Source organism: Ursus arctos, unplaced genomic scaffold (assembly GCF_023065955.2).
Source record: "Ursus arctos isolate Adak ecotype North America unplaced genomic scaffold, UrsArc2.0 scaffold_8, whole genome shotgun sequence".
Classification (NCBI taxonomy): domain Eukaryota; kingdom Metazoa; phylum Chordata; class Mammalia; order Carnivora; family Ursidae; genus Ursus; species Ursus arctos.
Window position 1 is genome coordinate 37,880,680 of NW_026623100.1, and position 15,890 is coordinate 37,896,569.

Consider the following 15,890-nt stretch of genomic DNA (forward strand, 5'->3'; position numbering starts at 1 on the left):
TGTTATGTAGATCCGAGTTTCTGACTATATTTTTCTTTTCTTAAAGTACTTCTGCTAACATCTGTTGCATGGCAAGTCTACTGGCAATAAATTCCCTCAATTTTTGTTTGTCTGGGAAAGCCTTTATTTCTCCTTCAGTTTCAAGGATAATTTCTTAGGGCAGAGAATTTCAAGTTTGTATTTTTATTTTCCTCAACACTTCAAATATTTCATTCTGTTCTCCTCTTGTTTGCATAGGTCCTGAGGAGAAATTGGATGTAATTCTTTGTTCCTCTGTAGATAAGGCGTTTTTACCCTGTAACTTCTTTTCAGTATTTTTTCTTTATTTATTTTTTTAAGATTTTATTTATTTGTCAGAGAGAAAGATAGTGAGAGAGAGCACAAGCAGAGGGAGCGGCCGGCAGAGGGAGAGGCAGACTCCTTGCTGAGCAAGGAGCCTGATACGGAACTTGATCCCAGGACCCTGGGATCATGACCTGAGCCAAAGGCAGATACTTAACTGATTGATCATTTAGGTGTCTCTCTGTTTTTTTCTTTATCTTTGATTTTCTGTACTTTGAAAATGTTATACCTCGGTATAATTTTGGAGGGCATTTATCCTGCTTTGTGTTTTGTGAACTTCCTGAATCTATACTTTGGTGTCTGACATTAATTTGGGGGAAATTTTTAGTCATTTTAAAAAATATATTTATTTATTTGTTAGAGCGCGCGCAGTAGGGGGTAGGAGCAGCAGGCAGAGGAAGAAGCAGGCTCTCCACTGAGCAAGGAACCTGATGTGGGACTCGGTCCCAGAACCCTGGGATCATGACCTGAGCTGAAGGCAGACACTTAACTAATCGAGCCTTCCAGGAGTCCCTAGTCATTGTTATTTCAAATATTCCATTCCTTTCTTTCTTCTCTTTTTGGTGTTTCCATTGCTCATATGTTATACCTGTTGTAGGTGTCCCAGAGTCCTTTGATGTCCTGTTCTTTTGTTTGTTTGTTTTTTCAGTCTTTGTTCTCTTTGCTTTTCAGCTTTGGAGGTTTTTATTGAGATACCTTTATGCTTAAGATTCTTTCTTTAACCATGTCTGGTCAAAGTCATTCTTCATTTCTATTAAATAAAGTGTTTGATCTCTAGCATTTCTTTTTCATTCTTCTCTAGGTTTTCCATCTCCTTGCTTACATTGCCCTTGTCTTCTTACCTGCTGTTCATTTTATCCATCAGAGCTCTTAGCATATTTATCATCATTGTTTTAAGTTTCTGATCTGATAATTTCAACATCTTGACATGTCTAGTTTTGATGCTCTCTCTTTCTTTTCCACTAGTTTTTTTGCTTTGTAGTATCCTATGTTATGGGGCCTGTAGCTGGTATATTACATTAAGAATGTGCAGATTATGACCCACTGAATAAGGAGACATTAGCTTTGCCCACCCGAGTGGCAGATCACTTCCTCAGCGTTCAAACTCCCATTTTGGGGAGTGAAAACCCCAAGATCATTTTGATTGAAGATGCAGTTTCAATACACTCACACAAAGGAAGTTAGGTTACAACATTTATTACTTATAGATCCCAGAAGCAGGGGTGGTGGTGGGTGGGTGGGTCTGAGTAGGGGCAAGGGGCACTCAGTGAGCTGAGGGAAAGGCAGTCCTCTGTGCCAGGTCATGAGCAAGCAGGAGATAGAGAACAGGGTAGCAAACACCTATTACCTATAAGGTGGTTGGGCAGAGGTCACTCACTTTTCGTAGTCTTATCTCTTAAATAGTTATTTTAAAAACTGCCTGAGGGAAACAAAGTGGAGACTATTGGCAGGAATCCTAAGCTCAGGTCCTTATCTAACTGTCCATCCTCTGGGTGTGAGCAGGGTTGTCATACTGTAAAATGCCTAGGCAGCAACTCAAAATAGCTTTTTTCTCATCACAATTGACCCTGTGATGCCTAGGCATTAGTCTTTAGGGAAAACCATGGACACTGTCTAGATGGTGGAGATGTTAAAAGCCACTGGCAGGGTTTTGGTCACCTAGCTCATGAAACATTTGAGCAAAGCAAAAATGCCAGTCAACAATATCAATAGACAAATGGTAGTTTAAAATCCTGCCTGTAACCATCCCTCCATTTGTCGGGGTCCAGCCAAGAAAATAAAGCCCATGGATAAGGTTAAGGTAAGTATCTGATTAAAAACTTGGGTTAGATTATGAAATATTTGTACCTATTAGGCCACCTTTTGTAAATTTGTCCAAATTTGTCCAGAATTATGAATATATATGCAGCAGGCGATGCAGTCTATAGGAATCTAAAGCACTTATCCAAAACTATCTGCACTAAAGAATGATGTTATTGTATGAAGTCTACGCTTTGGGCTAGCAGTCCAGTGTTGTCAGCCAGGGTGGCTGACAGGTTAGTGTTTGCCTTAATAATTTGTCGTTCTGTGCCTAGTGTGGTGGTGTTCCCATGAGGGATAGTAGCAGACCTATTCTCAACATAATGAGGATGAATTCTGAATACTTTTGACATGAGGGGACAGAAAGACAGACTGGGGGTCCTGTTTATTAGGTTGTAAGGGTCATGCCTGGGTACTGAAGTACATTAGTATGAACAGACAGGACTCCCTGACGACCAGCAAGGAGGCAAATGTGTTGGACTTTGAGGGAAAAAGTGTATGTAGGGAGAACCATGTATGTGTGATGGCCCCAGGGCACTGGACTCATAGTGAACACTAACTGTTTTATTGTGGAAGCCAGAGTAAGTTGGAGTTCCCCCAGGGTGACTAGGCTGCAAGGCCCAAGACCATGGGCTTTGTGCTCTTTGGGGCAAGGTATATATTATATTCATTTTTGTGGTGTTGGCGCCTGCGCAGATATGGGGAATTACAAAGAGCATGTGGGGTCTCCTGCCAGGTGCCATGTACTGTACTGCAAAGTGTCCTGCATGGGAGCAGTTGAGCACCATAGAGTGGTCAGGCAAACTGCAGAGATGTGTGGGATGCCTTTTTTTGGGCAAATGAGGGCAGGCTAGGCTAATAAGCCTTTGTTGGGTTCATTAACATGCCCAGCAATTACAGTGGCTCAAAAAATGAGCCTTGGTTCCTGCCCATGGAATAGCAATAGTTAGACTATTGGAGGACTTGAATGGGAGGATTGTGGAAAACTGAGTGGTGACACTGGGAAAGGGTCTCCTTGGGGTGGTGAGGGAGGTGACCCTACGGCTGTGGTCCTGTGAGTGTCTGGGGGGGGGGGTGCTCTGGTGGTAGCATCCACAGCCAGAGACGGGTTCTTTCAGCAGAAATTAAATTTACTAACCCCCAGTAGGAAGCATAATGTGGACCAATCTAATGAGTATGGTGAGGGCAAGCAACTAAGTGAAGTGTTTAAAGGGGACTCTGTAAGTTTATGAGACTTGACAGATACCTTGGCCTTTCAAAGCTCAAAAGTGCAGTAGAGACCAGCCTGGCAGTCATAGGACTGCCTCACACTCAAGCAGCAAGCATTGTAGTAAGCAAGGGGGCCTTGAGGTAAACACGTAATTTAACTCGACAAAATACCACTCAAGGGGCATCATCTTCCCAGTTGTCATCTCTGCTATTGTGGAAGGTTTTGGAGGCAGCATTTGGGATGAAGTTTTGTCCCATGCCATCGTGGACTGGGGTATTGTCGTCTCCAGTGTTGTTGCAGTGGAGAGAGCCATCCCAGAGGAGGGTGGTTCTCCCAGGTTTCCACCTAGAGGGGAACTGAGCCCAGGAGTCTTAACCAGATGCCCTGGCTAAGGTTTGCTTGCATCATCATAAACATCTATTGGTATCACAATTCTTAGTAAACTTTGGAGGTTCTTGGGGGAGTGTACCTCACAAAGGACTGGGCAGACGTCCCTCTCCTCTGAGGCACAGGACGTCTCCATCCATAGATAGTAAAGGTTGGAGGCATATGTGTAACCTTGGTATAAAGAAAACTTAGTTATATGCTTCTGACAGTTTAATGTTTGGCCCTGTATTACTGGGGATGGGTCTGAACTGCATAAGCCTATCAGCCAGTTAGGGTTGAAATTAGGGCAGTGTTACAGCTGGTGGCCTTTAAGCATTTATGCCATTGATTCCACTGAAGATAGTGGGCTTGATTCTCCTAGCTGGTTTCCACACCTGATGGCATTTCGGGTGCAGCCACTCTAGGGCCAACTTCAGCACACGCCATCTTCCCATCCTGGGGTGCAGTTGTGAGCGAGTGCTGTTCGCTTCCAGCAACTTTCTAGTACTGTCTTTCTGGGGTCAAGGAGAAGCTTCATGACCAACATGGTATAAAAGGCACAGAGTTAGGCCAATAATAGCAAGCATCTGCATTTTATAGTTTTGTCCGTCTGACTGCCTCATGAGAAGAATTATTATGGGGCCATTGTGGATCAGCAGCTCATTGGTGGCCTCCACCAAAGTGGGGTAGGGCCAAGTGTTATGATCATGTCACCGTGATGTCATCCAATATTGTTGGTATCAAGCAGCCAGAGTGCCTCTTCCCTACTTTGAGTGGGTCCAGGTACAGTTACTTCCACTTCCTGTGGGGAGGTATCATTAGGAGAAATGAGCCATCCACTGAAGCCGCTATACATTGGAATTTCAATTGGAATTTACATACCAAGTGAGTAAGTGTGGTCCAGCAGCAGCATAGAACACAGTATGTGTTGTTCTTCTGGGCCAGGACTGTCTATGACTAGGGGAGGTAATCATCTGTCCTCAATCAGGTTGCCAGGGAATACTGGAAGGTGAGGTGATTGACATTTTAAATCTGTAATGTTGGGGAAAATGTAAATACTACTGTTCTGTATGATAAAGGCATCAGATTATGCCATGATAACAACCATAGGCAGTGTGGCCAGATAGCCCTGTTGGTGTGAGGAGAGTGGTGCCAGAGTGGTGCCATATGTCCTAGGGTTTAAAATGTGTTAAAGTGCCCCTAGTAGCAAGGAAGTCCATTTAGGAGTCCATTTGCTGCCTTGTAACTTAAGGAGCAAGACCTTTGTGGTGTTGAATAATGCCAGGAGTCCGTAGTTCCTATAGGAGATGAAAGTTTCATCAGATGCCCTGTTGGAAAGTCCAGCGCTATGTTGTATAAGCAGTAAAATGAGATCCTTAATCTGAATCAGTGGTGTCTGGAGGGCTGAATGGGGGCAGGATATACTTAGAAGAGAAGGGGCTTACTCGTTCCACAGAGCTGTTCCTGATGGGTGTAGCTAGCAGCAGGCTGGTAAGAGTATCTGCACATGTAGTAGTGAAGCGGGTAGTGCCTGCTGACAGAGGATGTGGCCCTGTGAAATCAGCCCGCCAGCTGCTTAATGGGGCTGTCTCCTTGCAGAACTTAAGCATGGCAGGGCAGTTTCCAGTGTTTGGTTTGGGAGCATAATTTGCAGTTAAAAACTGTGTTTTGCAGGGGTGGTGGGCCCAAACCTGAAGAGAAATGGTACCATTCAGACAGGGAATAAGGGGTATGGACATAGGGACTAAGAAAGGCAGAAATGGTTGATGGTGGGGAAAGTGGTTTTGTGGTAGTGGGTGGAGCTGACAGTTGTTAAAGAGTCAGTGGCTGAGAACCCCAAACCTGTGGTGACCTGAATCTGGTCAAGGGTATCTGCTTTGGAGTTAGACTCTGGTGTGGTAGCGTTTGTGTGTGCTGAACCATGGGTTACCTTATTTGTGGCTGGTGCCAGGGCATTGCGTCTCCAAATTTGGGGCATCCCAAATGGGATAGCCTTGAATTTGAAAATCATCCTGTTGCGATTGGTCCGACCAAACTGCTGGCCTGGTAGCAGCTGTCCATTAGTCAGTGAAAATATGAACAAGAGGCTTGTCTGGGCAGCTGCACTCCGTACAGCCATTTGTTCCACCACAAGTTCAAGCTAGCCAGCCTTCGTTTACCATCTGTGATAAGCGTGGCACCACTGACAGGGTGATACATTGCCACTCTCCCAACAGACTCCACTGCATCCAGTGGTGGCGCTACCACCCATGAAAAATCCCTTTCTTGTTCCATCAGCTCTTCGCAGGGACCACGCCAGGTCACCAGAGGCTTAAGCAGTGGGAGTGCTGTCAGCAGTTCCTCAAGGTCCATTGGCAGTGGGCTGAGAATCCAGGAAGCCACATCCTCCAGTAATGTGGAAAGATCTGCCATGTCAGGTTTAGCCCATTCTAGAAGCTACCATTTCCGTTTTAGCAAAGAGGCATTTGTGGTCATGCTGAGCCATTATTGGGTGGCATCCCTTATGCATGATGTAGTAGGAATGCGGGTACACAGGAGAACAGGGTCTGTTCCTGTCGTGTTGCCTCTGTAACAAAACCCAGTAAACAGCCAGAATATGATGTTTTAAGGGGTGTAGCAGGTGGCTATGAAGGGCAGTCATCTGGTCTAGAAGCCAAGAGACAACCAAGAAAAGTGTTTAGTCCATAGACTCCAGGCTGCATAGTACATGGTGGTCAGTGCCTCAGCCTGGAAGGAAGAGCCAGAGGGAACCATGGTTAGGGCTTGGTGAGTTGACTTTTGGGTCAACTGTAAAGCTGGTTGTAGGGCTTCTCCTGTTAAAATGTAGAGGATTTGTGTGTAATTGCATAAATGGTGCTGAGTATGGTGGATAGGTGTGGTATGTTTGCCTCCAAAATGTCAAGAGAGCTAAGACATGTTGGGCTTGCCATAGTGTGATAGGAGGCTGAATAGTTAACAATTGGCGTTTAACCACAAGTGGAATTCTTGGCTTTCAGAGGGCCAATTAATGCCAAGAAATTTAACAGTTGTAGCTGGACCTTGAATTTTATGTGGTGCAATAGCCCAACCTCTACGTTGTAGGTGGGTTTCCAGCTGTGTTAAGGCCTTGCACACCATATCCTCCAAGGAGTCTGGGATTAGACTGTCCCAATATAGTGCCAGACAGTGCAAGGGGACACTGTAAGGGCATCCGCATCTTGCTGGCAAAGGTTGTATGTAATGGCTGAGCTGTTAAGATAGCTCATAAGCAGCTGGGTAAAGGTATATTGGGTCCCTGTGGCTGAGATTTCTCAGTGATTGATGCTAAATAAGACATATTAGCTAGATGCCTCTACTATGGGTTAGAGCTGGCTCTCTAAGATCAGTACTCTAATCACTGATATCTTGGACCCAGCAGCTAGTCTCCCCTGCTGGCATGAATGTGGGAGAGTTCTCCTTGGCTCCCAGGACCTGATAGCCTATACCTCTAGTCCCTGTTTGTGGAAAAGAGGCAGAACCCTACCTTCCTGGTTAGCTCACGTTGGCTCAGTTCTGGGACTTTGCATATGGTTATAGTGGATCACATCCAGACCTAACACCCAATGGACTGTCCTTTAGAGACTTAGCACCTCAGACTAGGGCCTGCTGGTCAGTCTCTGCAGGAGAGTCTGACCTTTCATAGCACTGACAGTTAGGGTGGGGGTCCACAGCAACAACCAGCAGCAGCATAAAGCCAAGCCACAGACCGCCAGCAAGCGGGTGTTCCTTCCCAGAGAGGCTGAGCAGTTTGGGAGAGGAAGTTAGTAACCAGATCACAGCTAAAAAGCTTTATATGGGGTACAGACTGCACCCATGGTCCCATCCTGGTCACCAATTGGGTTGTGGGCCTGTAGCTGTTGTATTAAATTAAGAATATGCAGATTATGACCTGCTAAATGAGGAAGGACAAACCACTTACACAGGGCTGGCAGGTAGCTCCCTTAGCATTCGAGGGTTTTGACTTTGGGGAAGTGAAAATCCCAGGGTCATTTTGACCGAAGATGCAGTTTTACCATTGCACAAAAGAAATAAGGTTACAAGATCTCTTATTACTTACAGATCCCAGAAGTTAGGGTGAGGTTAGGAAATGCATTCAGTGAACCAGGGGAAGGGCAGCCCTCCATCCTAGATCAGTGAGCAGGAGATAGAGAGCAGGGTAGCAAAGACCTATTACCTATAAGGTAGTTGGGCCAGAGCTCACTAACTTTTCATGGGCTCAACTATAAATGGTTATTATAAAAGATGTCCGAGGGAAACACAGTGAGGATGTGTGGCGGGGAATCCTAAAGGTCCTTGTCTAACTGTCCAGACTGGGTGTGAGCAGGGTTGTCATACTGTAAAATGCCTAGGCAGCAAGTCACAGTAGCTGTTTTCTCATATATGTCTTGTAATTTTTTATTCATAGGGAGACATAATGTATCAGGTTAAAGGAACTGTTGTAAATAGGCCTTGAGTGATGTGGTGGTAAGCTATGTGCAGAAGGAAGCATTCTATATGAGTGGATCTCAGTCTTTTAGTGAGCCTATACTTCTGAACTGAGACTTAAATATTTCTCAGCTTTCCCCCCCGTTCTTATGTAGAACAGAATGGCTAGAGTGGTGTGGAAGGTGTATTTCCCTTCTCCCGTATGAAATTCTTGAATTTACTAGACCTGGGAATTTTCTTTCACCCATGTCAGACTCTGATAATTTCCCGGCAGATGAGGCTGTGGTTTACATTCTCTCCTGAGTGCGAGCCTTGTTAAGAACAGAATGGTCTGGCATATTTCAGAATAGTTCCTTTTCTCCTCTCAAAAGCTGGCAGGGATTTTTCTCCAGTATTTATTGTGAGAACCTGGTGAATCTCCTGGAGGTAAAACTCACAAAAGTGTTAGAGTACCCCTATGACTGGGTCCCTCCCTGGAGTTTTTAATTTTCAGACTTGTCCACACTGAGCCTCAAGGAATTCATCTACTGTAGTCGAGGTTTTCTTACCCCAACACTGGTTCCCACAGTGGTTTCTGTTCAGTAGTCTCTGCTACTATAAGCCTGGACTCCCTGTATTTGCTTTTCTTCCCGGGGACAGTGATTTTCCTTATGTCTTTGTGTTTCTTATGGATCCAAGAAGAGTTGTTCGTTTTTCAGTCTGTTGTTAGGACACAGTGGCGACTTCCAAGGATCATACACAAGGAACCAGAAAACAGAAGTTCCTAAGCTAGCCCTCTATCAACTTTTTGGTACATTCATAACAAAAAGTTGGGGGAAAACATACCTGATTTCAGATGTTTGTATGGGTGAGTCTTTGAAACTATTGAATAATGGATAAGTCCCGTGCTATCTAAATACATCTCTAATGCATAAAATAAAATAAAAATGTTAACAGTTTACTTGAAAATACTGATACTTGAGAATGTTGATATAAAAATTTGAGAATGTTGATGCAAAAATTTTAGTTTCCTCAAAAGAAAATTACGAGTCTTTGACAGCAGTTGTAGTGTCCCCTCCCTCCCTCCCTCTCTTTCTTTCTTTCTTTCTTTCTTTCTTTCTTTCTTTCTTTCTTTCTTTCTTTCTTTCTTTCGGAGATTCTTTTTAATTTATTAAGAAATATGGATTTTTCTCACCTAATGAATTCCTAGAGATGAAGATTTCCTGCCCAACATTTTAATAATTTCCCACGGTCCATTTCAAGCGGCTTTACCTCAGTGGCTTCTTTTAGTTCTCTATCTTATCAGTTAGAAAATGGAGTGGTTTTTCTAGACCAGATTATAGGAATAATATTATTGGAACTATTTGACCTGATTGAACAGCCATTTTTATGTCTGCATATATTATACAGCTCCATACAGAAAGGGAAATCCATTCTACATAAAAAGGTCAAGTAAATATTCACACTGTGGTTTCATTACAAGGAATAGGTTTTCATCAAAAATGAAGGATTCAGGCACATGGGTAGTTACGTATGTGTGGCCATTTGTTTTCTAATGGCTTGAGTTCTGTGCTTTCTGCCTGATTGATTAGTAGTTGGAACAGATTGGCAGGTAAGAAGTAATGTCTCCTCTTTTGTTTCCCATCCTTTTTTTTTTTTTTTTAAAGATTTTATTTATTTATTTGACAGAGATAGAGACAGCCAGCGAGAGAGGGAACATAAGCAGGGGGAGTGGGAGAGGAAGAAGCAGGCTCATAGCGGAGGAGCCTGATGTGGGGCTCGATCCCAGAACGCCGGGATCACGCCCTGAGCCGAAAGCAGACGTTTAACTGCTGTGCCACCCAGGCGCCCCTCGTTTCCCATCTTTTTTTTTTTTTTTTTAAAGATTTTATTTATTTATTCGACAGAGATAGAGACAGCCAGCGAGAGAGGGAACACAAGCAGGGGCAGTGGGAGAGGAAGAAGCAGGCTCATAGTGGAAGAGCCTGATGTGGGGCTCGATCCCAGATCACCGGGATCATGCCCTGAGCCGAAGGCAGACGCTTAACCGCTGTGCCACTCAGGCGCCCCTCCTCGTTTCCCATCTTATTTACGTGAGTCTTCTCTTTTTTTCCTGTAGTCTAGCTAAAGGTTTGCCAATTTTATCTTTTCAAATAGCCAACTGTTTCTTTACTTTTTTCTTTTGTTTTTGTGCTATTTGGTTTATTTCTGCTCTAAATTTTATTAGTTTTATCCTTCTGCTAACTTTGGGCTTTTTTTTTTTTTTCCCCTAGTTCCTTGAGGTATAAAGTTAGGTTCTTTATTAGGTATCTTTACTTTTTAAAATGTAGGCATTTATAACTATAAACTTCCCTCTTAGTACTGCTTTTGCTACATCCCATTAGTTTTAGTGTATTGTATTTTTGTTACTTGCCTCAAGATATTTTCTAATTTCTCTCTTGATTTCTTCTTTGACCCATCAGTTGTTCAAGAGTGTGTTGTTTAATTTCTACATATTTGTGAATTTTTTAGTTTTCCTTTATCAGTTCTGGTTTCATTCCATTGTGGTCAGGAAAGGTACTTGGTATGATATCAGTCCTCTTGAATTAGTTAAGGCTTGTTATTTGACCATACATGTGAGGTGTGAATTTGACCACACAAATTCCTAACCTGAGGAACGTTCCATGTGCACTTGAGAAGTAAGTATATTTTGCTTTGGGTTTAGTTATCTATCTGTGTCTGTTAGGACCATTTGGTCTGTAATATTTTCAAGTCCATTGTTTCTGACCTGAATTTTCTGTGTGGATATTCTGTCCGGTATTGAAAGTAAGTTATTGAAGTTTGCTACTATTTTTTTTAAAGATTTTATTTATTTATTTATTTATTCGACAGAGATAGAGACAGCCAGCGAGAGAGGGAACACAAGCAGGGGGAGTGGGAGAGGAAGAAGCAGGCTCATAGCGGAGGAGCCTGATGTGGGGCTCAATCCCATAACGCCGGGATCATGCCCTGAGCCGAAGGCAGACGCTTAACCGCTGTGCCACCCAGGCGCCCCGAAGTTTGCTACTATTTTTATTGCCGTGTGTTTCTCCCTTCAGTTCTTACATTTGCTTTATATATTTAGGTGCCCTGATGTTGGGTGTGTGTATAAACATAATTGTTATTTCTTCTGGATGAATTGACCCTTTATCATTATATAATGACCTTCTTTGTAAGTGTTCTTTATATATTCCAGATATTAACCCCTTATCAGATATATGATTTGCAAGTATTTTATCCCATTCTGTAGGTTGCCATTTTATACTGTTGATTGTATATTTTGTTGCACAGAAGTTTTAAATTTAGTATATATTTATGTATCATAATTTATATATTATAAATAATTATATTTTACATATTTATGTATTTTATATATACATATACTTGCATATACCCAATTGTATATATTATACAGTTATATATAGTTGTGCTGCCTGTACTCAGAGGCAATTTTTATGTATGGGATGCAAAATCATTCTTTTACACATGGGTAATCAGTTGTCCTAGCATTGTTTATTGAAGACTATTCTCTTCCCATGGATTTTCTTGGCTCCTTCGTTGAAAATCAAGTCACCATAAACGTTAGTGTTTATTTATGGACTGCTAGTTCTGTTCCCTTGATCTGTGTGTTTATCCTGTGCCAGTACTACCCTGTTTTGATTACTCTAGCTGTTTAGTATGTTTTGACATCAGAAAGTGAGCCCTCCAACTTTGTTCATCGTTTTCAGGGTTGGCTTGGCTACTATGGGTTCCTTGAATTTCTACATGAATTTAGGATATGTTTGTGAAATTTTTGCAAAAAAAAAAAAAAAAAAAAAAAAAAAGCCTGGTGGGGTTTTGATAGGAATTGCCTTGAACCAATACATCAATATGGGGAGTATTGCCATTTTAACGGTATTGTCTTCAAATCCACTGGGTCAGTTTTCCATTTGTTTTCATTGTCCATAATGTTTTTTCAACAATGTTTTGTAGTGTGCTAGTTTTATATTTATTTTGGTAAATATATTCTTATGTATTTTGTTTTTTGTGCTATTGTAAATAGAATTGTTTTCTTTAGTTTCATTTTTGGATTGTTTGCTGTGTGTTGAAATACAGTTGAGTTTTGTAAATTGAGCTTGAATCTTGCAACTTTCCTGAGCTTGTTTCTTACGAGCTGGTTGGTTTTGTGTGGTTTCCTTGGAATTTTCTATATGAAGGTCATGTCATTTACAAATAGAGATAGTTTTACTTCTCCCTTTCCAATCTGGATTTCTTTAATTTCTTTCCAGATTGCCCTAGCTAGGACCTACAGTATGATGTTGAAGATAGGAGGAAGAATGGACATACTTGTCTTGTTCTTGTCCTAGGGGAAAAGCATCTAGTCTTCTACCATTTAGTATCATTTAACAGTATTGGTTCTTGCAATCCATGAACATGGAATATCTTTCCATTTTTTGGTGTCATCTTCAGTTCCTTTAGTGTTTTTACAGTTTTCAGAGTTCAGATCTTAAACCTCCTTGGTTAATTTTAGTCCGAGGACTTTTATTATTATTGGTTCAATTGTAAATAGGATTATTTTCTTAATATCTCTTTTTGCTACTTCATTATTAGCATATAGAAATGCAACAGATTTCTGTATATTAATTTTGCATCCTACTTTACTGAATTCATTTGTCAGTTCTAGTAGTTTTTTGTTGGAGTCATTAGGATTTTATATATATAGTATTATGTCATCTACAAATAGTGAAAGATTTACTTTTTCCTTATCAATGGATGCCTTTTATTTCTTTTTCTTGTCTTACGGCTGTGGCTAGGACTTCCAGGACTATGTTGAATTAAACTGGTGAGAGTGGATATCCTTATCTTGTTCCTGACCTTAGGGGAAAAGCTCTCAGTTTTTCACCATTGAGTATGATGTTAGTTGTGAGATTTTCATATATGGCCTTTATTATGTTGGGGTATCTTCTCTCTAAACCTACTTTGTTGAGAGTTTTTATCATGAATGTATGTTGTACTTTATCAAATGCTTTTTGTGCATTTATTGAGATGATCTTATTGGTTTTATTCTTTCTCTTATTGTGATGCTACAAACAATGAATGGGTCAACCAAGAAATCAAAGAAGAAATCAGAGAATACAGGGAGATAAATGAAAATTAAAACACAATGGTTCAGAATCTTTGGGACAATTATCATATGGTTTCACTCATTTATGGAACATAAGAAATAGGAAGATCGGTAGGAGAAGAAAGGGAAGAATGAAGGGGGGTGAACAGAAGGGGGAATGAACCATGAGAGACTGTAGACTCTGGGAAACAAACTGAGGGCTTCAGAGGGGAGGGGGAAGGGGGAATGGGTAGGCAGGTGATGGGTTTTAAGGAGGGCACATATTGCATAGTGCACTGGGTGTTATACGCAAATAATGAATCATGGAACATTGCATCAAAAACTGGGGATGTACTGTATGGTGACTAATGTAACAAAAATTATTTTAAAAAAAGAATCTTTGGGATACAGCAAAAACATATCTCAAAGGGAAGATTATAGCAATACAAGCCTACTTCAAGAAGCAAGAAAAATCTCATAGAACCTAACCTTACACCTAAAGGATCTAGAAAAAGAACAAAGTCCAGAGCCAGTGGAATGAAGGAAATAATAACAATTAGAGCAGAAGTAAATGAAATAGAGACTAAAAAAACAATAGACCTGATCAATGAAACCAGGAGCTAGTTCTTTGAAAAGATTAACAAAATTGATAAACCTTTAGTAAGACTTATCACAAAAAGAAGAGAGGACTCAAATAAAATAAAAAATGAAGGAGGAGAAATAACAACCAATTCCACAGAAATACCAAGGATTATAAGAATATTATTAAAAACTATATGCCAACAAATTGGACAACCTAGAAGAAATGGATAAATTCCTTAGAAATATATCACCTTCCAAAACTGAATCAGGAGAAAATAGAAAATCTGAACAGACCAGTAACTAGCAATGAAATTGAATCAATAATAAACTCCCAACAAATGAAAGTCCAGGACCTGGTGGCTTCACAGGTAAATTCTACCAAGCATTTAAAGAAGAGTTAATACCTATTCTCAAACTATTCCAAAAATAGAAGAGGAAGGAAACTTCCAGATTCATTCTACCATGCCAGTATTACCCCGATACCAAAACCGTATAAAGACATTACCCAAAAAAAAAAAAAAAAGAGTACTGTAGGCCAGTATGTCTTATGAACATAGATGCAGAATCTTCATAAAATATTAGCAAACGCAGTCTAATAATACATTAAAAAAAATCATTCACCATGATCAAGTAGGATTTATTTCTGGGATGCGAGTGTGATTAAATATTTGTGAATAAATCAACATGATACATCACATTAACATGCTAAAGGGATAAAAACCATATGATCATCTCAGTAGATGCAGAAGAATCATTGTAGTTTTTTAAAATTATTTTTATTTTACATTTAAATTCAATTAATTAACATATAATGTATTACTGATTTCAGAGGTAGAGGTCAGTGATTCATCAGTCTTATATAATACCCAGTGCTCATTACATCACATGCCCTCCTTAATATCATTACATCATCCAATTACCACATCCTTCCATCCCTACCCCCTCCAGCAACCCTCAGTTTGTTTCCTATGATTAAGCGTCTCTTACAGTTTGTCTCCCTCCCTGGTTTCATCTTGTTTTATTTTTTCCTCTCTTCCCCTGTGATCCTCTGTTTCGTTTCTGAAATTCCACATATGAGTGAGATTATATGATCATTGTCTTTCTCTGACTTATTTTGCTTAGCACAATACCCTCTAGTTCCATCCACGTCATTGCAAATGGCAAGATTTCATTTTTTTTGGTGGCTGAGTAATAGTCCATTGTGTGCATGTGCATGTATGTGTATGTATATATACACCACATCTTCTTTATCCATTCATCTGTTGATGGACGTCTGGGCTCTTTCCGTAGTTTGGCTATTGTGGACAGGGGTGCAGGTGCCCCTTCAGATCACTACATTTGTTTCTTTGGGGTAAATCCCTAGTAGTGCAATTGCTGAGTCATAGGGTAGCTCTGTTTTCAACTTTTTGAGGAACCTCCATACTGTTTTCCAGAGTGGCTACACCAGCTTGCATTCACACCAACAGTGTAAGAGGGTTCCCCTTTCTCCACATCCTCGCCAATATCTGTCGTTTCCTGACTTGTTAATTTTAGCCATTTTGACCGGTGTGAGGTGGTATCTCGTGGTTTTAATTTATATTTCCCTGATGCTGAGTGATGTTGAGCATTTTTTCATGCGTCTGTTGGCCATTTGTATGTCTTCTCTGGATAAATGTCTGTTCATGTCTTCTGCCCATTTCTTGATTGGATTATTTGTTCTTTGGGTGTTGAATTTGATAAGTTCTTTATAGATTTTGGATACTAGCCCTTTCTCTGATATGTCATTTGCAGAGCTGGTGTAGCCACTCTGGAAAATATGGTAGAATTTTATTTTTCTTTTTTGTACAAGTCTAGGGTAGGAAAGGGAGCTCTGTTCCTTGAAGTATTCCAGAGAGCCAAGTAGGATTGGCAGCTAAGCCATTTTTACACATGGCTTCTGTGATTGTTCTAGATATCACCATTTTCAGCTGGCAACAGTAATGGTGATGGTAGTGATGGTGGTAGTAGGGGAACATGGTTGTCAAGAATTTTATTTTCTAAGGACAGGAAACAGAGGTTCTATTTACTGCTTTTGTTCATATCCCATTG

General features: G+C 41.0%; 1 protein-coding gene across 13 annotated transcripts in view; it reads left to right on the forward strand.

Moving 5' to 3' along the window:
- The window catches only part of ALMS1 (ALMS1 centrosome and basal body associated protein), a 208,891-nt gene that overhangs the window by 80,313 nt on the left and 112,688 nt on the right, over positions 1-15,890 (forward strand). The gene's annotated exons all lie outside the window — the stretch shown is intronic.